The sequence below is a fragment of the Cavia porcellus genome, unplaced genomic scaffold (genome assembly GCF_034190915.1).
Source record: "Cavia porcellus strain 051 isolate PalLab524CR breed Dunkin Hartley unplaced genomic scaffold, mCavPor4.1 scaffold_29, whole genome shotgun sequence".
NCBI lineage: Eukaryota > Metazoa > Chordata > Mammalia > Rodentia > Caviidae > Cavia > Cavia porcellus.
This window is the reverse complement of record NW_026947512.1, coordinates 19,587,625-19,610,901: the sequence shown is the minus strand read 5'-3', so window position 1 is coordinate 19,610,901 and position 23,277 is coordinate 19,587,625. Positions and strand designations below refer to the sequence as shown.

General features: G+C 47.7%; 1 protein-coding gene across 19 annotated transcripts in view; it reads left to right on the top strand.

Annotated features, from left to right (window-relative positions):
* Positions 1 to 23,277, top strand: part of Nfasc (neurofascin) — a 164,023-nt gene that overhangs the window by 23,196 nt on the left and 117,550 nt on the right. The window contains exon 1 of one of the 19 annotated variants that reach the window (XM_063240061.1): positions 13,383 to 13,568. The exons of the other annotated variants lie outside the window; for them this stretch is intronic. The gene's annotated coding sequence lies outside the window, so the exon portion shown is untranslated. Of the gene's footprint in view, positions 1 to 13,382; positions 13,569 to 23,277 lie in introns of those variants that run through there. 19 annotated transcript variants of the gene reach the window in all.

The following is a 23,277-nucleotide window of genomic DNA, read 5'->3' as shown; positions in this document are numbered from 1 at the left end:
AGGCTGTCCCACAGCATGACACTGACTGACCCATAGGACTCAGTCAGCGAGTGGGGGATGGAGCCAGGACCTCCCAGTCTGCCTGACTGGAGCCACAGTCTTTATCTGTTGCCAACGTTGTGGTGTTAGTGCAGGTAGAGTGTGTTGGGTCAGCATGCAAAAAATTTTAAATTTCAGAGCATTTCTAGTTTTGGATTTGGGGGCAAGGAGTGCTCACCCTGTACGTGGCTCTAGTCTATTTGTCTAACTATTTCTACCCTGCTGCTCCTTGCTTGTAATAAGGAATAAAAGAGGTGATCTTTTTCTTTGCAGGCTTATCTTTTAGTCAGAAGAGTGAGCTAAAAGGTGCAAGATAATCACTGGGGTAAAGGGGTGAGTACAGACAGATGAGAGAGACACCGAGAGCTGAGGCAGACCCAGCTCCCCAGGTGAAGCTGGGCAGCTGGACATTGGCAAGGAGACTGCACAGGGGAAGACTGGAAAAGATACAGCGTGTGTGTGTGTGTGTGTGTGTGTGTGTGTGTGATAAAATGTCAAACATACACAAAGATAGCCCGGAATGAGCCCCACATGCATAGTGCTAAACTTTAAATGATAACAATTCACGGAAGTGAAATTCTAAGAATATAAAATTAACAGTTTTAAAGTGAATAATTCAGTGACATTTAGTAGATTCACAGTATTGTGCAACTGCCACCCTTCCTGAGTTTCAAAACTTCCAGCACCCCAGAAGGACATTTCCCACCTCTGTACAGATGTCCCCCTTTCTGTCCTCTCCCCAGCCCCACGGCAGCCATTCATGTGCTTTCCGTCTGCAAAGACTTGCCTGTTCTGGCTGTTTGAAACCAAAGGAATCTTAGAACACACAGCCCTTGGTGTCTGGCATCTTTCCCTTGGTGTTCACCAATGTTTCCGAGGTTTTCCACACTGTCCCATGGATCAGTCCTTCCTCTTTGAGGGGTGAATCATAGTCCCTTGAATGTCTGCACCTCAGTTTGTCCACCTGCTCATGGATGTTTGGGCCATTGTACTGCCAGGCATTGTACACACATGTGCATGTTTGCGTGCCTATTTTTAGTTTTCGAGGGAATACACTGGCCGACAAGTGGGGGGTCTTGTGATGATTCCACGTTCAGCTAGTGGAGGAACTGCCATTTTTACAATCACCCAGAAGAACGTGGGACTCCAGCTTCTCATGTCCTCCCCAGTAGCACTTATCTTTTGAGTTAAAGATCAGCCTTAGGGGCTGGGGATTTAGTTCAGCGGCATAAACACCTGCCTTGCAAGCAGGCAGTCATGAGTTCCATCCCCAGTACCGATAAAAACGAAAAAGACAAAAAAAAAAAAAAAAAAAAAAAAAGATCAGCCTCTCCCGGTTCGACATGCTTGGCTGGTACCACAGAAGCAACTTCTTCAAAATAGGGCCCTTCGTCTGCTCACCTCTGGCCAAGGACCATGGCTGCTTTTGTCTCTTGTCATCCCTTTTCTCACACTTGCTGTGTTACCAGCCAGCCTTGTGTTCTCCCAGGTGAGAGGACTGGACTTGGAGAGGCTGGGTGACTGCCATCATGGTGCCTGAGCAGGAAAGCCCAGAAGAGAGTCAGGCTGCCACACTGCCTGTGTGTGCCCACCTGGCTCCCTGGGCTGCTGTCTGCCACCCAGGTGCTCTCTGTGTCCCCAGCTCCTGCCCCAGAAGCCAATTGTGGGGACATGCAGGATCTTGCATTCCTCTGACCTGGCTGCAGGGACAGTTTTTAGTCTTGTGAGGGCACCCCAAAGAGATAGTCAGTTTTAAGAGGGTAGTATATAGTTTTCCTTTGCTGTTTTAACTAAGCCCCATAGACCAGGTGGTTTAAACAAAAAAATATATATATTCCTCCCAATTCTGGAGGCTGAAGTCAGAGGTTAAAGTGATGGCTGTTTCCTCCCCGGGTCTGTGTCTCAATTCTTCTTCTTATAATAACACCAGGCACGTTGCACTAAAACTCACCCATGTGACTTGACATTCCTTAGTTGTCTCTTTAGAGATCCTCCCTCCAGATACAGTCATTTTGGAAAGACCTGACCACCTTAGAGGGCATATGAGTTTGAGGACATAATTCAGTCTGTAACAGGTGGCTGGAAGAGCCAGGCTGCATAGTGGCCAGGGAGGCTGGAGCTGGGGGGTGTGTGGAGGTGGCCTTGTGACTCTTCTGGGCTCCTGTTGAGTCTCAGAGTAACCCTTACTGCCAAATACAAAATCGGTGGAGTGGGAGAGTGAATAATGATGGCAGCAAAGAGGGCGCTGGGGGCTTTGAGGAGGCGGGAGAAGCAGTGTCCGTGATCAATAATTTATTCCTGGGTACCAGGCAGGAGGGCGTTGCCATGACAACAGGTCAGCCTGGCAGTCATGCCTTTCCTTGCCTGAGTGTGCTCTTCCTCTCTCCCCCTTCTTTGCCTTTTACTTGATACTTCCCTTCCCCCTCATTTTTCTTGTGTGTCTCAGGAGTCCTTTTGTAATGTGGAGCCTGCTTGCATCTACTCAGTGCAGGGACTCTAGGGCCCCCAAAGAGCTGTAGCACCTCTTTTCTGGGAGGTCCCAGTGGAGATGCTTTCTCATTGGCTTTCTAGCCAGTCGACCTCTTGCCTTACAACATGTACACAGGTGCCTGGTGGCCTCCAATAAGAACCTAACTGTATTGACATCTCACCATGTTCTGCTCACTGTGTTAGGTGCTCCTGGGCTCAGAGAGGTCCCCTCTAGTGGGATGTCACCCATGAGTCACCCCTGGGATTGCCCACTGTTGCCTGTAGCAACTGATCTTTCTTTATGTTCTTCTGGACTCAGGATGGGAAGATGCTCGGCACCTGCTGCTAACCAGACAGCCTGCATCCCCCATCATGTCACACACAGATAAGCAGTGCAGCTAGGGCTCTGTCCGTAGAGCCACATTATGGGAGCCCAGTCAATGTTTGTGCTATGTCGTGGGACAGATGAATGAAAGGTCGGGGGGGGGGGGCAGGCTCCCTCTTGGATCTGTCTTCCAGGATTTTCCAGAGGCTGGGTCTTGGGTCTCACAGCTGCACTGACAGAGACCATTGAATTTTTAGAGTTATTTTTCATGCACATTAAAATTCACTGCTCCCTGATTCACTAGCTGTCACAACTAATAAAGGATCTGGGTGTATAATAACCATTTAAGACTTAATGTTATTAGTCTTGTAATTGCTGCTAAGGGTCTTGTCTCTTCTGTGAGTTAGTAAATCCTCATGCAGAAAGATTAAGAAAACATAACCCTAAGCTAGAAGCTGCCAAGGGTCCTGGGTGGTTAGAGACCAGTCTCAGCTGCCTGCCTCGTGTGTTCATTTCCTGATGAGGCCTCATGCTGGGGATACAGATACGCCCAGAGAGCACGTGTGAGCACCGTGAGGGGTTAGGGAAGGAACAGAAGAGGGGGCTGCAGGCGAGTGAGCCGGGTGGCCTTGGTGACAAGCAGCTGCTGGTGGAGAGACTTCACTCTGCCCTCACCAGCCCACAAGCTCACTCCCTGATGGCCCAGAAGAGGTAGCAGTGGGGCTGTAACCTGGTGGCCGTTGTACCACAGGCAGGGATCAGGATGGACAGGCACAGCAGCTGCAGTGGAAATGTCCCCCTCTGGTGTGTCTCAGGAACTGTCCCTGTCTAGCCCCACAGGAATCTTTTCCGCACATGTCCTCTCTCATCCTCATCAAAACGTATTCATAACCGATCTGTTCTAAATGTGACAAGGAGACAGGCTGTGCAAGCTGACTCTACAGAGGCCAGTGTCCCCACTCTGGTTTCTCTACTCCACAATTTTGGGAGGACCTCAGGGCTGCCCCACTGAGAGCTGCCAACTGGAGCCATCAGCCTCTACCCTCCCATACCAAAGACCCCGTCAGGATTTAGCAAGCACACTCTGATCGCTTCGTTTTTCTTTTCTTTCTTTCTTTTTTTTGCAGCAAAACATCCATAATATAAACATTTACCATCTAACTGTTTTGAGGTGCACAATTTGGTGACATTTTCTCATTCTGTTGTGTAACCACTGCCACATTTAGTTTCAGAATACTTTCATTTCTCCTGAAGGAAACCCCTTGCCGATTAAGTACTGCCTGCTGTCCCTTCTGGCCCAGCAACCACTGATCTGCTGTGTCTCCACAGGCTTGCCTGGGCTGGACAGTTCATGTAAACAGAATCATACAGTATGTGGCCTTATAGTGTTTCTGAGGCTTAGCCATGTTATAGGATGTGTCAGTACTTCCATCCTTTTTATAGAATGGTGTTCAGTTGTGTATACCATTATTCTCCAGTCACGGATCAGTGGACCATTTGGGTTGCTTATTCCTTCAGGCTATTGTGAGAAGCGCTGCTGTGAACATATTTGTGTACACGTTTTGTGTGAACGCTTACTTTCAGTTCTTTGGGGCATATACCTAGGAGTGGAATGTCTGGTCATTTGGTGATTTAGTGTTTTATGTATTTAGGAACCCCTGTGATCTGGCCACTTCGTTACACATGCCAGTCTCTGTTCTTGGAGAATAGGCAGCCTGCTCCTGCTCCCAGTGTAGGATCTTGTGTGACCACCTTCAGAAAGTTTCTGGCTCTCAGTCCCTAGTCAAAGCAGTGTATGTGTGAACACAAGGGACTCCAGTGACAACAAAGGAGTGATTCCTCATTTTTCCTGATGTTACCCCTCATGTGGGTTGTCCCCCAAAGCTGTGCCACTGGTGGGGAGGCCTGCATAGTGCTCAATACCTTGTTTCATCCTCCCTGGGAGTGGCCACCAGAGCTCTTTCCCTGATAATCTTTCTTTGCTTTTGATGCTAAGCAGTATTCCCAACTGCACTATCTCCATCTTTCTCCTTCGTAGCTTCAACTTTCAACTTAAGAAAAAAAAAAAAACATTTCTACCCTGATAGCATAAAAATGTGCCACCCTGGGGGCTCTTCAAAAGAATGTGCTGCAGGCTTTGAAAGCAGCTCCAAAGAGGAGCTACAGAAATATCCTGGGCACGGGCAGGTGCATTGTTGGAAATGTATATAGCTTCCCAAGGGGTCCTCTTTGAAGGAGATAGCACTCATTTAAATGTATAAATTCTGGCACATTCACTTATACATCAGACGAAAGCTTCATAGGCATACAATAAAAAGCTAATGTGCATGGTTATTGAATTATGTACACCTCCAGGAAATCAAAGAAAGATTTTCATTTCAGGAGTTTTAGGGAGATAAGTCCAAAATATAAGCCGGAAGTGTGGTAGATGGTGACAGAAAATTACATTTCCCAGTCACTGGACAAGGAGAGTCAGGGAAGAACCTCCAGGTTCAGCATACATGTCCCCATCTTTGGGGAAGTTAGCAGGCACTTAGGCTGCCAGGGGAGGCACCAAGTAGAGAACATTACTATTTTTGTTGGTCTCCATCTTTGGGGGACAGAGGCAGGTGTGAGGAGGAGAGGCAGGTGAGAAGTATATGTGGGCATACACATAGGAGTTAAGTTTTAACATTTTTAAGCAGCATGTCTCTTGCTGTAGTCTGGACTACTTTGGGCTTCCCTTTGAGGGTTAGCTATTTTAGCCAGCTTTGGAAGTCTGGCAAAGAGGCTTTGGGAAGAAAACCTGGGCCATTATGCCAGGTGTGTTTGACCTACTGGTGATTCTCATCTTCATTCAAGAAACCAAAGTGGGGCCTGGGGATTTAGCTCAGCGGCATAAGCACCTGCCTTGCAAGCAGGCAGTCGTGAGTTCAATCCCCAGTACCGATAAAAAGGAAAAAGACAAAAAAAAAAAAAAAAAAAAACCAAAGTGGTCACCAGTGATGAGTGTGGCAAAAAAGACATCTAGATGGTGGCTGAAAAGAAACAGGGTAGAGAAGTTTGGTCAGGTTCTTAAGAGACTTCTGAGGCGTGCTGGATGGAGGCTGTCCCCATTTTACAACCAGGTCTGAAGATGGATGACAAGGTCAGGGGAGTTTCAGAGCCAAGAATAGAATCTCCTCCACTCCATTTGCACAGTAACTGACTCAGAGTTTGAAGAATATCACCCTCAGGAGAAATAGTGTTTCAAAAACTGTTTTATATCTTTTTCTCATTTATCCGAGCAGTCATTTATTTGGGGTCAGCCATTGATGGATTTTACGGCAAAGCAGGGAAGGATGTATATACATATATATATATACATATATTAGAAATACATATACATATATGTGTATATATATATATATTTCTAATGTATATGTGTCATGGTTTATGTCAGTGGCCCCCAAGCCTCATGCAATTTTGGACATGACCAATCTAGCATTTATGATTGGTTCATTGTCTAGCACTCAGATTAGTGGTGTGAGAATTTCACCTGCTCAGGAGTGGAGCCAGTATACAATGTAATGGCGGGAAGGAGGTATTTCTTTTTCTTTCTGGTTCATGCCTTGCTGTTTGTGGCAACCATGAACAGTGGCCCTGTCATACCACCCTGCCTTGGAGCCAACTGAGTATGGACTGAAACCTCCAAGAACTGTAAGAAATAAACCTTTCCTTTCCTAATTTTGGACGTCAGATACTTTATTCTCAACAACGAGTAAGAAGTTTTTAAGATAATATGTACATATATATATATATATATATATATATGCTATTTTTGAGTTTATAATGCAGTAGCATTTAGTACACCCACAGCGTTGTTTAACCATCTCTCACTACTCTGTATTCCAAAATGTTTTCATCACCCCCGGCTAGAAACTCTGTAACCACTAAGCAATAGTTTCCCATTCCCCTCCATTCCAAGCCCTTAGTAATCTTGAATCTACTTCCTCTGTCTGTGAATTCCCCTGTTCTGACTATTTCATACTATTGTAGTCTCTTTGTGGCTTGCTTCTTTTCACTTAGCAAAATGTGATTAAGACTCTCCCATACTGTAGCGTGTGTCAGAACTTCATTGCTTTTTATAGTGGAGTAACATTCCAGCACATGGATGAACAATACTGTGTTCATTTATTGAGGACAGCAGCATCGTTTATGCCTTTTGGCTATTGGGCATAATGCTGCAGTAGATACTGGAATATAAGTCTCTAAGTTCCTGTTTTTGCTTTATTGGGGGGTGTACCTTGGAAAGAAATTGCTAGGTCTATGGTAATTCCGCGCTTTACCTGCTGAGGAGCTGCTGGCTGTTTCGCAGTGGCTCACCATCACATGTTCCCACCGGCCACCCAGCAGGGCTTCAGTTTCTCTATATCTTCACTAACATTCGGTATTTCCCATTTGATTGGTGATAGCCATCCCAATAGGTGTGAAGTGGTACCTTGTTGTGGGTTTGATTTGCATTTCCCTAATGATTAGTGATGCTAATCACTTCAAGGGAAGCTCTTGCCCCTTTTTAAGTTGGATTTTTTTTTTTTTTTTTGTATTTATGTGGTTGCATTTTATGTGTTTCTTTGTATTCTGGTTATTAAACCCTTATCCAATATATGATTTGCAAATATTTTCTTCTATTTTGTAGGTTGTCTTTCCCCTTACTTGCTAATGTCCTTTAAAGCACAAAGTTTTACATTTTGATGAAGTCTCATTTATGTATTTTTTTCTTCTGTCGCTCATGTTTTGGTGCATAGCTAAGGGTGCCAAACATGAAGATATTTATCTAGTTTTATCCTAAGAGCTTTGTAGTTCCAGCTCATATATTTAGTCATTGATCCATTTTTACTTAATTTTTGTTGATGGTGGAGGTACATGATGAGGAATTCAACCTCACTCTTCTGCACATAGAAATCCAGTTGTCCCAGTGTCATGGGAGAAACTGTTGTTTCCTCATGGAACGGTCTTGGCAATCTGGTCAAAAATCAATTGGCAATAGGTATATGGATTTCTTGGTGGACTCTTAACTCTTTACCATTGGTCTATATTTCTGTCTCTATGCTGCTGCCTCACTGATTTGATTTCTATAGCTTTGTAGTAAGTTTTGAAACTGGGAAATATGAATCTCTGATTTTGTTCTTCTGTTTCAAGATCATTTTGGCCATTTGGGCTGCTTGTAGTTTCATATGAATTGGAGTACGATCTTCCCGAACCAGCCTTTGCAGATATAAGTAGTGATTTCTGTTAAGTTAATTCCCAAAGGCAGAACTGCTAGGCCACAGGATGTATGTTCAGCTTTGGTACACACAGTCAAACTGTTTTCTAAAGCTATTGTGCAAATTTCCTCTTCTACCAGCAGTGGATGAGAGGTCCAGGCATGGCATCATATCCTTATCAACATTTGATAGGCCATCCTTTTTGTAAAACCTTTCTGATAAATTGTCCTCAAATTATGAGTCCATTCCTGCTGACCTCTTTAAGGGCAGCATGAGTATGCACATCTTTGTTTAGGTGGCCCCAGGCCTGAGGGAGAGCTGCCTGTCTCCTTTCCCATCACTGGCAGTCAGGCTCTCGCCAGTTCTGAGTCTAGAGAGCTGGCTGGTGGGTGACCCAGGATAAGCTGTATCTTCACAGTGCTAAATCTCAGCCCACCCAAAAGAACCAAGACCCTAGAGTGGGTGCAAAGTTGGACAGAGACGATGGTCACAGCTAACAAAAAATTGATAAATAGATGCCATCTTCGCTGCAGGAGCTAGCTGTGAATACCAGTGTGCCGACCTTTGGAGGTGTGCTGAGCCCTTGAGAGAAGGCAGCTCTTAGGTAACCATGCTGCATAAGGACAAAGACTGGCAGAGCTCTCCTGTTTAACTTTGAAGAGGCTCCTGCAGATACAGATCTTTACTGCATAGAGAGGAAAAGGCTATTTCCAGCCCTAGAGCGCACCAAGGCTGGCCACAGTCGGCCCTGTGTCTCACACCTGCCAGCTCTAAAGGCTAAAGCAGTGGCTGCTGTTTGCATTTGCCTTTTGCTGCATAGCTAAACTCAAGTGTCCAGGTCAGTGAGTATTTCCTATGATTCCCTGCATACCAGACATCAGGTGGAGCACCTGGGAAACTGCAAAGACTCCCTGACAGCAGTTAGTCAATGTCTGGTGGGCAGGGAAGGTCACAGATATCACTGCAGTGAGAAAATAGAATCTGTGCTTATGCAGTGTGCTTTTGAAGCCAGGCGGTTGGTTTCTTCATCTACCTGAAAGGCCAGATTGGCTTCTTAGAGGAAGAAGTGTGGCACTTGGTCTTGTGGGATAAATGGAATCTGTCAGAGAGAGGTGGGCTAGTGAAGTTCCAGACTAAGAATCACACAAAACCAACTTCAGAAAATCACATATGGTCCAATAACTACATGTTGACAAGAAGACCCTTAGACATCATCCTGGGAGGACCAAGTTACATTCTGCAGAACAGGGAGCCATGGCAGCTATGGATGTGGAAGATTCATTCAGGGTTGTTTCCAAATGGAGAGCATTTTAGTAACAATAAAGAGACCATGGATCTGCCCACTTTCCCCAGCTTCTGCTTCTGCACACACACACACACACACACACACACACACACACACACACACTCATCATACCAAACTGGAAAGCCAGCCACACACACATAAATTGAGACACCTACTTATGTACCAAGACACACAGATAGAGATATAGGCTGAGCTACATACAAAGGCACACACCTCAGACAGACAGATATGTTGGGACAGATAGACACATGCCTACAAGCCAGAAAAGTGCATTGAGTCTGTCTCTGTCTCTCTTGCATTCTCTCTCTTTCACACACACACACACACACACACACACACACACACACACACACACACATATGCTCATATTCAATGGGACACATAAACAGGAACTGAAACCTCTCCCAAGACACACATAAATACTCACATGCATACAGTGGTACCAGGGTCACAGACATAATTTGTTGAAAGTTCTGGAAATGATGGCCATGTTCATGTTTGTGTGGGGAAGATGGTCACCATGTTTGTCTGCAAAGGGTCTGCAAAGAAAATCTTGGGCTAAGCACTTGTCTGTGTGCACCAAATTGTTTGCAAATGAAAGTGTTTATGAAATGAGGTGCCACTGTGCACGCACAGTCACACTTCCATAGGCTTACAGTAGGCACAACAGTGCACAGTGGTCACACCACAGCAGAGACAGACAGTCCACAGCCATGCTAGGGGCTCCTCATGCTGTCCTCACGGGACTGCTTCAGAATGAGTTGCTTTGCTACAGTGACCAGCCCTGTGTTATCCCAGGCCTCAATCCCACACAAGTCTAAATGGCAGGAGGGTTGTAGAAGACCTCAGCTTGCTCAGCCCACCTGTCCCCCAGTCCTGGCAAGCAGCCTTTGGTCCCAAGGGTCAGCAGTCCCCCAAGTCATTGTACTGCCTCGTTCAGTATGGAAGAGTGGCTGACTTGGCACCTAGCCCTTGTGCTATGGAGGGCTGAGACTGGGGCACACACTCAGGGACCGAAGCACACACAGGCAGATCCTGGGACTTCCAGTGGTGAGGAATGTGACTGTGATGCTTGCCCTGGCTAGGATGGCGTGGAGTCCCCCAGGCTCGCCAGCTGTTACTGCAGCCCTTCTGCGATGGCGCCTGCTGTCCTCTGCGAATGTGACCCACATTCAGGCCTGCCTGGCAGCTCTCTCTCCACCACATTTCTCTTTCCGGCTCCCACCCCTCCTCTCTCCTATCCCACAGAGGAGTCAGGCTCCCTGGCGGGGAGAACAGGGCTGTGTCTATGGGTGGCTTTGCAGCTGGCCTGGTGTGGCTGCCTCCACGAGGAGAAAAGCTGGGGACTCCGGAGCAATGGCCTCCAACATGGTGCTGAGCTCCTGTGGGCAAGGACAGAAGGGGGAGTGGCAGGAGCAGCTACCTGTGGGGTCTCCCTGCTCCCCAGAGCCTAGCTGGAGGTCCTCTGGATGCCTGCCTGGCTCTTGCAGAGTCCTAGCTCCTCTTACTTCTCTCATCCCTCTGCCCTGCTGGTGTGAAGAGGGGCTGCTGCTGCCCGGGCAGGACTCCGCCCCTGCCTGGGATGCCCCTCTGTCCCAGCTCTGAATCTTAGGGCCAACATTTCTCCTTTTGGTGTGTCCTTCTCCACCCCATCCCCAGAATGTCACCAGCCCATGTTCAAATGGCCCAACAGTAGTGCTGCGAAAGGCTGAGCAGGGGCAAGGTCTGGGCTGGAGGGAGCCAAGGCCTGAGGCTGGGCACTGACCTGAAGCTCAGTGCAAGCCACAGATGAGGTGGGGTGGGCAGAGAGGCCACCGGGGTGGGCCTGTGTTGGGGAGGGCTGTACCCCAAGCTAGCAGCCACCCTGCACACTGTGCCCTGTACCCCTGTACCCCTTTGCTTGATGGCAAAAGTAATTTGTTTTGTTTTGTTTTTTTGTCTTTTTCCTTTTTATCAGTACCGAGGATCAAACTCACGACTGCCTGCTTTCAAGGCAGGCGCTTATGCCGCTGAGCTAAACCCCCAGCCCCAGCAAAAGTAATTTGTCTTTCCAGTAAATTTAGAAAATATGAACACAAAGGAAAAATGCAGATTATCCCAAGTTTACTACTCAGTGACTGTCGTTCTAGTTTTGTAATCCTTTTTCACTGAACTTTCATTTTATTAAAATATTCTACTAAACTAGGCATGGTGGCACACAGCACTCTGAGAGGCTGAGGCAGGAGGGTTACAGGTTCAACTGGGCAAGTTGGCAACTTAGACCTTGTCTCAAAATTTAAAAAAAAGAAGAAAAAAGAAAGGGATTGGAATATAGCTCAGTATGAAGGTCCTGAATTCAATCTCAACTATCACCAAAATTTTTTTCACACATTATGTCATCACTGTAATGACTACATTTCATTGTTTATGATAGTAAGAATTTAGGCTTTTTGGAAAAGCATTTATAGAATGTGGCAGGCACCAACGTTTATTGAAGCTTTGGAATTTGAGATAATACTGTGGTTATCCCAATTATACAAATAAGGAAACGGAGGCATATAGAAGCTAAGTAACTTGCCCAAAGTAACACAGCTAATAAAAAATAGGCTGTCTGGCTCAAGAACTCATAATTTCCACACTTTCTTATTGTCAAGCCATGTCATTTCCCCTTAGTATAGCTGTTTCAATTGTCTACATTTTCTCTCTCTTTCTCTCTCTCTCTCTCTCTCTCTCTCTCTCTTTCTCTCTCTCTCTCTCTCTCTCTCTCTCTCTGTCTCACTCTCTCTCTCTTTTACCATTATAAAAATATAGTTAGCTCTTTATATCAGTGGGTTCCTCATCTGTGGATTCACCCAGTATTGAGAAAAAGATTGTGTCTGCACTGAACATGTGCAGTTTCTTATAGTATTCCCTAGATAATACGTATAGCAGCCATTTGCACAGCATTTATACCATGTGCAGTATTGTAAGTAATCTAGAGATGATTTATAGTCTGTGGGAGGACGCTCATAGTTATTTGCAAATATGACACTGCTTCATGCCGAGGCCATGAGCATCCATGAATGTCTGTATCCTCAGGGCCCTGACACCAATGTCCTGAGGATTTGGGGGACATAGAATTCTGATGGATGTGTGTGTGTGGCTTAAATATTCTGAAGCATGTATAAGATCCATGTCCAGAAATGTAATTTATGGAATAAAGTGCCTAAAATATCTTAAGAATTTTAAAAGTCCTTCCTGACTTCCCTTGGGAAGGTGGGGATGCAGACCTGTTCCCACAGGAAGGGAGGAGAGCTGACCTCAGCTGGAGGGGACGCAACCCACTGCTTGCCCATCAGGGAGGATGTGGGATGGTAGAATGAAGGGAGGTCATTCCTGAGAGCCTCTGAGGGCCTGGCCATTCTTAGCCAGCAAATTTGGAAGGGTGGAGAGGTAATCAAATGTGGGATAGGCTTTCAAGTGGAGGTGAGGTCCCCCCACCTCAATGGACTGAAGCTGCCGATGACCATGGTTCTGCGAGAAGACAGCCTAAAGCCTCAGGAAGGACGAGATGAGAGTTATAAATGATACAAGCCTGCCTTCCATCCCTGGCTTGGGCCCCTGTGGGATATGCGGATGGGGGTGGCCCAGTGTCACTGTGCTGTGCTCCCTCCTCAAAGCATGACGTATCAGACCTTGTGTGTAGCGAGTCTGCTTCTCACACCGCCCCCACCTCAGAGAGCCTGGCCCAGCCTGGTACCTCTCTCTGTCTATCCCCTCACAGCCTGAGAAGCACAGCCTGGCTTGTGTCATGGCCACACAGCTCCTCCATTATGCATGAGGGGGACCCAGCCGTGAGCGAGTGAGCGAACTGGGCAGAGGGAGGGGATGCGTGGTTATTAATAAACAAGTGTATTGTGTGGCGTTCCATTCATAGCACTCTCAGAGGACATGGTGGGCTTGAGATAATAAAGCCCTGTTTATGCCAGGAGGATTGGGGAGGTGGCAAGAGGGGGCTGGCCAGGAGCAAGACATCAGGAATGATGTGATCCCACCCTGGGCAGGGCCTCTGCATCTGCTCTGAGGCCAGCATCCAGGGGAGATGGTTCAGCTGGGACTTTGCTCAGGCCTGATGCCCACTAGGACAGTCTAGGGCCCCAGATATGCCAGCTCTCCATCCCTGCCTGTCCCCCAGGAGAGCGCCTGAAGACCCTGGACGGGGCAGGCCATGAGCCCTTCAGGAGAGGTAAGATGGTTGTTTGAGCCTGCTACTTGTCCTCCTGTCCCCACCCTTTGCTCACTCTGAAGTGGTGGCATGAGGATTCTGTGTGAGGTCTGGAAAAGCTCCCTGATTCAGAGCAAACTGGTTTCATGTCTGGACCCAGATACAAAGCAGACTAACTAGAGGGCAAACAGGCAACCATGGCGGTCTTGTATCCTAAGGGAACTGAAGAGGGCGAGAGTGTATTTGCGAGCGCTGGTGTAATGGCACTCCCAGGTCTGGGGGTGGGGTGTCTAGGAAAGTGAGGGGCTAGGAGCACAGGGGAGGGCGAGCTTGGGTGCACATCTCTGCCAAGCCTGCCTTGCTCTGTAGCGTGGCCTCTCCTGAGCCAACCTCTTGGTCTGTCCTTCAGCCCTGGGCTTGGGGCTCCCCAAAGCCAGCCTCTCTGTCTAGCCCATCCTGTCTGGCTCCACCAAGAATGCTGTCACTGCTGGTTGGGAGGAGGTGAGAACAGTCCTTTTTGCTCTCAGCTCCTTCTGAGGAGAAGGACAGGTTCTGATTCACAGGAGTTCGAGTTCCTGTCACTTTGTGCTGCAAGAGGACTAGGGGAGCTGAAGCCCACACAAGCCAGGGTCCCCTGGCCGTGTGCTGCTTTAGTCTTGGCATGGGTGGGAATAAGAGGCCAGCAGAGGGGGACAGTCTGTCTGCCTTCCTTAAGCCCTCCCTGAGGCAGAGGTTTGGACTCAGTGACTAACATCTTGTTCCCCTGAAGGCTCAGTGATCCTGTTTAATCCAAGAAGGCTGCTTAGGGCCAGGATGGACTGGTCCCAGTTTGGCGGAGAAATATTTCCTCCCTGGCTCAAAGCAGAAGGCTCAGCCTCCCTCAGGGCAGAGTCTCAAGAACTGGGAGCAACCACGGCCGCTCCCCTAACTCGGAGCACAAAGCAGGTGGCACAGGTCTCCTTGAGTACAGTGCACCTGGCTCTGGCGGGAAGAGGCTCTGCCCAGAGCAGCCACCTTTCTGCTCCCTGCTCCTGCGGATGCCCAGCTGCTTTCTATGGCTCCCACTGGCTGAGGAAGCAGGGGCTTTGTGCATGATGGCTGCTGCTCTGAGCATGAGATGTCTGTCCTGTGATAGACCTCCCAGCATCCTGGGACACCCTCAAATTAGAACCAGAAAAACTGAAACTGAGAGAGGTCAGCATGCTGTCCAGTGCTACACGGTCAGTGCCTGGGCCAGCTTCTACCCAGTCCTAGAACCAGAACTTGGTGCCCTTATGCTGTGGCCTCCTGAGATTGGATTCTTTGGATGACCACAAGAAGGACTGAGTCAGGAGCGAGCAGATACTTTCTGCCAGAGAGGAGCTGTGGGCAATGTTCTCCATTAGAGGTCTTTGGGAGGCATCTGCACTTTGGAGGGGGCTCCTGCAAGCTGAACCTTGAGTTAATGACCACTCAAGGAACATTCTACCCCCTGCACCCCTGGCCAGCTGCAGCCTGCCTGTGAAAGACGCTGGATCATGCGTCAGTAAGCACAGAACACACCAACCAGCCAGCAGCTTCTGGGCACACTGAGAACCTGGCTGGGATTTGGAGTCCTGTGAGAAGACCAGTGAGGCTGGAGGAGTCCCCAGGCTCCCAGAAGTCCCAGGGAGAGGAACTAGCCCTGTAACTCTAGAGCAGCCTGCAATTTGATGGATATTTCATTTCTGCCCTTAAGACAGATATTTGTGTTCATCCAGAAAGACAGGCTCACCTCCTGCTAAGGCTTATGGTCCTAGGCCTCCCACACCTAATCTTTGTTCTATCAGAAGCTCTAGTAGAAGCAGCTGCCAGGTGCACTCCAAGCTGGACCCAGTGGAATGAGCCCTCCCTGGGATTCATGGACCATCTTCTTTGGCACCCAGCTGGGCTGCTCAAGTGATTTCCTACCCCTCTGCCTGATCTGTACTGTGGCAACAGCCCTGAGAAGTGTGCTAGGTTGAGGGTAGGAAGGTGGGTAGTGGAGCCAGGCTGCCTGGGTTCCCACCCTTGTCCTGCGCTCAGCTGGGTGACCTTTGGGTCTCTTCATCTGTCAGCTGTGATGGTAATAGCACCTGCCTCTTGGTTTTTGTGACAGTGAACTGATCTGTGAAGTCATTAGCATAGGAGGAAGAAGGAGGAAGAGCCCTGTGCCTATGTGGCCACTGTGTTCTTTCTTCTCCTTGGTCCCAGACTTTACAGGAGGGTGCAGGCCCACTTGGTGGAGGGGTCCTTGCTGTGTATGGCATTGTGGCCCACACTGCTCCGCTCAGGATTAGTGTCTTGGCAGCCTCCTCACTGCATTCTATAGTGACCCAAAGTTGTTGAGTCACAAACGCAGGTGCCACTCTGCACCCTGGGCTGCCTTCGACCTGGTTTTGTGTGTCTGAATTGACACTCCTTGTACCTGTCATACCAGCCTTCTGACTTCCTGTGTCTGTCTTCCTCAAAGCTCAGCAGGACCCAGCTGCTTGGCGGCCTGGCTCTGTTCCAGCTCTCTCTGCTCTGTGGCCGGCTCCCCAGGCCCCAGCCCTGGCACCTGCGCCCCCAGCCCACCATCCGGGATCTAGCTCCGGCTGTGGTCCTGATTGCATCTGCCCCACATCCTCCCCATCATCTCCCCTTCTACCTCTGCCTCCTGCCTAGTCTGAATGTCATCTCAGCTTATACTTCTTGGGGATTCAGGCAACCTTTACAGGTCTGAAGCGAACTTCTCCTGACATTTAAAAATACTTACCAGCCCACATTTGCACTTGGGTGTTGAACACAGCATTCACGCTGGTAGATTTCTGGTGTGAATATAGCATCCTCTGTCTGCTGTAGAAAATGTAAAGGAGACTGGCTGATGGGATCAAATGTACATTTATGTTCATTTCTAAAAAGAAGTAACTTTCCACTTTTTCCCAGGTAGGGTGAGGATGAAAGGGTTGGTGTAATGTTTGGGGGAGTGCCAGGACACTGCCCCCACTTACTGCCATACTTTGTATACAAGGGGCTATCAAAAGATACAGTGAACATTTAAACTTAAAATAAAATCACAGTAAAGGCACATCGCCAAGAACAATGGGATAAGTATGTACAAAGTGAAAGGGGATATTTAAGAGAGATTAATGGCAATGTGTCTTTTAGTGTAACACATTTGGTGAGGGTATCAGGAATCGAACTCAGGACCTCATGTTTGCCAGGCAGACGTTGCACCACTGAGCTACATCCCCGACCCTGTAATACATTTTAATTTGAACATTCATTGTATTTTTTTGAGCATTCCTCACAGCAGTTTCTGCCAAGTAAAAATATTATAATATCTCTGCATCCACTTTATTTTTGGGCTCTGTCATCATGTGACTCCTCACTCTCTTACAAAGTCAAAATGACCATGAAAGGTCAATTTCAAACTGACTGAGGGCATCAAGGCAGCCACAGCAACGGACTGTGTACTGGTACTGTGGCCCACAGCTCTGCTCCGCTCAGGATTAGGACACTCCTGAAATGAACTTCCAGGACTGCTTCAGAAAGCGGCAAGAGAAAAGGGCTAAGTGTTGGGAGTGAGGAAGAGTATTTTGAGAGGGATTAGTGACAGTGTGCCTTTTACTGTAATATATTTTTAAAAATCTTAATGTTCACCAGAAGTTCCTTGTGTATTCCCTCAGTAAGGCAGATACTCCCATCATCCTGTAAATTGCACAGCATTAGGTGGAGAGTCAGGATTTGAGTAAATCTGTTTGATTTCCCTAAAATCCTTTAGCCTCTAGGAGAAGGTGGGTAGGGGGATGGGATGTGGATGTAGATGTAGATGCTTGCCCTTGAGCTGTATTTCTGAGTGTGAGCAAATCCAAGCCTCTCGTTCCTATTCTGGCTTCCTAATGCTCCATCCCACAGCCTTGGTCTCTCTCACAGCAGAGCCTAAAGAGGGGAGGCGAGACCCCAGCCTTTAGCCTCCCCTGTGGACCAGAGTATGAGAAATGGCTGTCAGCCACCCAGGGGTCACGCGTGTTTCAGATGACAGTATATTTTACTGGACGAAGAGGAAAGAACAGCGTTAAGGATCTGGAGGTGTCTGAGTAATATACAGTGGTAAAAACAGGCAAACTTCTGCAAAATGTCTGCAGACTTGTGAGGCCAGAGGGCTGGCACCTTCTAGGGTGCTGAGGGAGGACTGCTCAGGCCTCCTGCCAGCCCCACTCCCCTGCCTTCAGTGCCTCTTCCATGGCTTCTTTGGAGAGGAGGATGTAAGTGACTAAGTGGCCCTAAGGCATCCTAGCCGCCAGTGGCAGTACCAGCCATGTAGTCCCCACTTCACAATTCCCAAGCCAAGGCAGGATGTTATTAATCTGTTCTCAGAAACATTTGGGATGCTTCCATCAGCTTGAAGCAGGGTCTACTGGGGGCTTCGTGCGCTTCACACTGAAATTCTGGAGTGGGTTTGGAGAAAAGAGAGGAGGGGTCTGCTGGGCCTTAGACTCAGCACAAAACCGCCTGCTATTATTATGGCCTTGGGACCTGTTTCGTGAGCCCTTAAAATCCCTGCTTCCTAAACTACTAGTACGGCACGTGACCCCCTTGCCAAATTTCTTGGGGCTTTTTTTCTTTTAAAATCAACTGTATCGAGGCAGAATTTATATTCAGGTATACTTATTATTTTAAGAGTACAATTAGGTGAGGGTTGACAAAGATATACACCCATGTAACCAGCAATGACAGTGAAATGCATTTCTATGACACCTAAAAGGACTTCATTCTCTTGGCAGTCAGTCCCCTTCCCCAGCCCTGGCCCCAAATGACAGAAAGCCCGAATGGCTTTCTGTCAGTGTAGATTTGGTTTTCCATAAAAATGGAATCATACAGTGTACAGTGTGGCCTTTAAATCAATTCTAGGAGCATAGCAATGATTCAAGAAATACTCATGAACCAACCCTTTACAAGCAGACCCTCTCTCTGCAGCCTCTGGCCCAGGCTGCATAGTATCCAGCCTCCTCTGCTTCATTCAGCACGGAGACGAGGGAGACAGAAGGGAGAGGAGACCTGAGGGGATTTCCCTCCGTGCCGTGGAACGTGAGGTGTGGAAGACTGCTTTATCAACTATGCAGTGCGTGGGGGTTGATTTCCCTGTGGGAGTGGAAAGGCAGCTTTTTTAGTGCTGAGAGTGAACCCAGAGCCTTTGCACTGACCTACATCCCCTTTTAAACTTTTATTTTATTTTTTAAATTTTGAGATAAGGTTTCACTAAGTTCCCTAGGCTGGGCTCAAACTTGTGATCCTCCTGCCTCAGCCTCCCAGAAGACTGGGATAATAGACAGGCATCTTCACAGCTGGTTGAGAGGCAACTGTTATTGCTTACTGCTACTGCCATTCTTAGTGGAAGCTGCTTCTGCCTGAGGAGAGTCACCCTGAATTTCCTGGACTTCTGTGATCTTCTGGAGGACCCCAGCTCCAAAGGGCATCCCTGGGCAAGGCAAGGGAGCTGATGGGTAACCTGAAAAGGCCAACTTCTCACAGCCTGGTCGGGTCTGGCGTGTGGGGCTGAGGCTGTGCAGTGTGTCCTGCCTGGCAGCAAGGTGCCTGAGGGCAGGCAAAGGGAGCTTGATGGGTGGTCATCCTGGTTCCCAGTTGCTCAGGTCGGCAGGCAAGGCTGATTCTTCTGTGGCAGTGATGGTCCCAGAGACACCATGCTACTGACCTGCTACTGTCTGCCTACTTCTGCTGTGACCTAGTTGACCCATCTCTACAAAGGGGCGTCCTTAAAGATGCTCTCATCTCTTGAGAAAAAAGGAATATAAGCTATTTTTGTTTTATTTTGTGGTGATAAAAATATGCGACATATAATTGCCCCTCTTCAGTGTACAGTTAAGTGACTGTAAATACAGTCCCAACCATCACCACCACCCATTCCTAGAACTTGTTCATCTCCCAAATTGAAACTGTGCCCTTGAAACACCAATTCCCCATGCTCCCCTCTTTCCAGCCCTAGTAACAACTGTTCTTGTTTCTGTCTCTGTGAATTCAACTTTTTAGGAACCTCAGATAAGTAGCATCAAATAATATCTGTGTTTTGAGTGTGTGAATTATTGCACGAAGGATAACATTATCAAGCTTCATCAAATCCAGCACGTGATCAGAATTTCATTTCTTTTTATGGCTTAACAATATCTATATATGTATTTTTGTGGCTGAATTTCACATTCTATGTGTCTGTATATACCTCATATTTTACTTCTCCATTTATTGGTTGATGGACATGCAGGTTGCTCCTGCCTTTGCCCATAGTGAACACTGCCGCTGCTGTGAATGTTGGCATACACAGATCTGCTCAGGTCATCTGAATGCGTAGCACTCTGCCCAGCAACTTCTCCTGCAAACCTGCTGTCGCCAAGGCCCCGGAGTGGTATGCATTCCTGTGCTTGGCGCTCTGCCCTGTGTCCTCTAACTTAGTACCCGTCACAAGTGATGTGTTCTGAATATTTCAATCTTTGGTGGGGACTCAGGTTTCCCAGGCAATGGACTTTTGAGTTCCTGTCTGTGAAAGCTTTCTTTTCAGTGTGTCTTAGTTATTTTTGGCCACCAGCTGACTTTTGGCATTTGATCTTAGTACAAGACTACAACAGGGCATTCTTGCTGCGCTCATCTGGGAAAGAAAGGAAACTAAATGTTATCAAGCATCTACTGTGTTAATTGAAGGTGTGCACACACTGCAAGCATATGGCAGCTCTGTGAGACAGAGACAGAGCTTGAGTTTTAAGGGTAGAGGAGCTGAAGCAGGTCTCAGAGAGGTCAGGTTACCTGCCCAAGCTCACACAGGCCAGCGGGCTGTCTAATGCCACCTGTGTGTAACTCCCTGGAGTTGCAAAGGCAAACCAGCTGGGGAAAACTTCCCAGACCTTTACTTTTACCATGGATATCCAGACCTGGAGTTCCCTTTATGATTTAAAAACCAAAAAACCTTTGAGATTCCTTGCCCTGATTTTGACAAATATAGAATTATAATTAAGATTTTGTTTTATTTTTCAAAATATATAAAAGTAGAGAGAACAGCATAATGAATCACCACGTACCCATCACCCAGCTTCTACAACCATCATTGCTTGGCTTCTTTTCATCCGCCAGGTTCCTCTCTTTGATGTTTGGGGGGGGTCCCCCAAATTCTGTGGCAGCAGTTGGTGCTTTCTGAAGGAGGGAAGGAGACTCACAGATCTGGGCATCCTGGAGCTAAATCCTTCCCAGCTGGAAGAGTGTTAATTGCCATGGGTTGGAATCCCTCTGTCAGTTCATTATTCGTCTGGTTACTGAGCAGCATCCAGGAGGCAGGGGAGGGGAACACATCTTTTGAGATGCCTGGCCAGACCTGGTGGGGTGCTATTTGGAGAGGCTTCCCTGTCCCACAGCACTGCCTCCCTGCGGTTTGATTTGATTGGAGTTTCTGAGTGGAAAGAGAGAAGGTCATGCGAGGATAACCTTCCCCTGGGGGAGCATCCTCAGCCAACTGGTCTTAGGTTAGGAGCAGGATGGACCAGTGGGAAAGAAGCCCACAGGCCCTTCAACCAGGCAGGCTCAATAAACATTTCTAAGCTTGTTTTTTGAATGAAAATTTAAAATAACTGTAGTGTGCCTGGCACTCAGTGCTGAGAACACAAGATAATATCAGCTCTGGAAAGTTTGTGGTCCCCACAGAGCACAGCTAAAAACAACTAAGGTTGATTGTATGCCAGAGTTGTTGTTGTTGTTCTTTTCTTACTTAAAACAATTCTTTAAAATTTTTTGTTAGCACATATTCGCAGCACATCGTGATGGCATTCTTCCTGGGGAGCTGGTGCATGCACCAACAGATCTTAATTCTTTCTCCTCCCCCTTTCCTTCCCTTCTCTCCCTCTCCCTCCATCTCTTGATCCTCTGCCCATTTGCAAAAGCTCTGTCTCCCTGTTTCCTATTAGTTATCCTTTATTTGGCTGTTTAGTTTATTTATCCTTCGGGTTTCTATTATAAGAGAAGCATGTGATACTTAAGCTGGTGTCTGATCTATTTCACTTGGCATTATTGTCTCAGGAGGCATCCACTCTCCTACAGAGGACTCAGAGTTCTTCTTGATGTTGGTTCATTGTCTTTTCCTTTCACTACTGGGGCCTGAACCCAGGACCTTTGCATGAGCCCCACCCCCACCCCCTTTTAAATGTTCTCACTCAGAGACAGGTCTCACTAAGCAGCTGCATTGTCCAGGCTGGGCTGAACTTTTGATCCTTCAGCACGCCCAGAGCGCTGGGATTAAAAGTGTGTGCCCCCACGCCGGGCTCCTTGTGTCGTATGTTCTACCACCTTACGCAAAGTGTTCTGTGAGGCAGGTGTAGTGAACTTCTCTTTATAGGTGAGAAGCCAGGACGTGGGGCTCTTGGGGAGCTGGGGGAGGTGGACCCATAGTTTTGTGCAGCCTGTGACCTGCACATGAGGAGGCATGAAGAGGGGGAGCCTCGGGGCTGGAGGTAGAGGTCGTGGGGGGCAGTCTCATAAGTTGCGGGAATGTGGTTTTGTAAACCCCGCCAGCTGTGCTTTCTCACAGCATCCAGAAGGAGCCAAATGGCACATTTTTCTCTTAGCATTACGGAGGACTGCGGAATTTATTTTTATTTCCTAAACAAGCTATTTCTTTTGGAAGAGAGAAGGAATGAAGATAATGACTTGAGAAACTTCTTTCCTGAGACTGCAGAAAAGGATGGAGAATTCAGTTGTTTGTTCTGTATATTTAAAAAAGAGAGACTTAGCGTCTTCTAAGGGAGATGCAAGAAGTGTCAAGTGTAAGAGAAAGGCAGCTTCTGCTCTGATTTGCCCTCGCCCAGGAGCTGATGGTTTGAGATCTCCAAAGGCAAGCGTCCAGCCTCCGGAACAGGGTCCCATCCCTGTCGTTCTGGGGCAGGTTCGTGAAGCGGGCCAGTTCCTGCAGGAAACCTGCTTTGAGAGTTTGAACATATATTCTAGAAACAGACCCAGCAGGAAAAGTAAATTGTTCATTTTAAAGCAAAATCGCTGAAATTCTTTTCCACTCATTCCAACAAGCCCCATGGCCCTGTTCACCTTGAAGCAAAACCTGTGAGTTGTAGACAGAAGGGTTAAACTCAGATTGGCCTGCAGAGGGACTTGAAGTATCCCAGTGAGCTCTGGAAAAGGCTGTGATCTCTAAGGAGCAGAGCAAGAGAAGTGTTTGTTATTAATATTTTAATGTTTAAAAATTTGATTTTTCTTATTTTAATTTCTATTTTTTAAATCTTCTTTTAATAAAGGCCCGAGGTTTTACTGCAAGATGGGATGAGGTTTTCTCTGGTCCAGAGATAGGCAGCCTCGTCATTCTTGCTGGCTGTGTGATTGGGGGTTTTGTTGTTTTCCTAGTTGTCCTCGCCCTGAGTTCCCAGGTTTTATAAAGACAGATCAGCTTCAAAGCGAACCATGAGAAGGTGTGGTGTTTGAATTCAGGCACTGCGTCCCATTGGCTCCTTGCTGATAGAGAGCAGCCAGGTGAAAGTGGATGAGGACATTTGTACCAGGAGCTGCAGGCTTCGTGAGCGAGCGGGCCAGAGAAGCAGTGTCCTCTCAGGATAAGCCAGCACAAGGGCAGCAGCCCTCTGTCACCCTCCTGGGAATGCAGTTCACAAATGCTGGTTGCTATGGATACGGGCATCTGAGGGTCCCTTGGGCAGTGGCTGTGCTGGAGGTGGAGGTGGCAGGCTGCTTG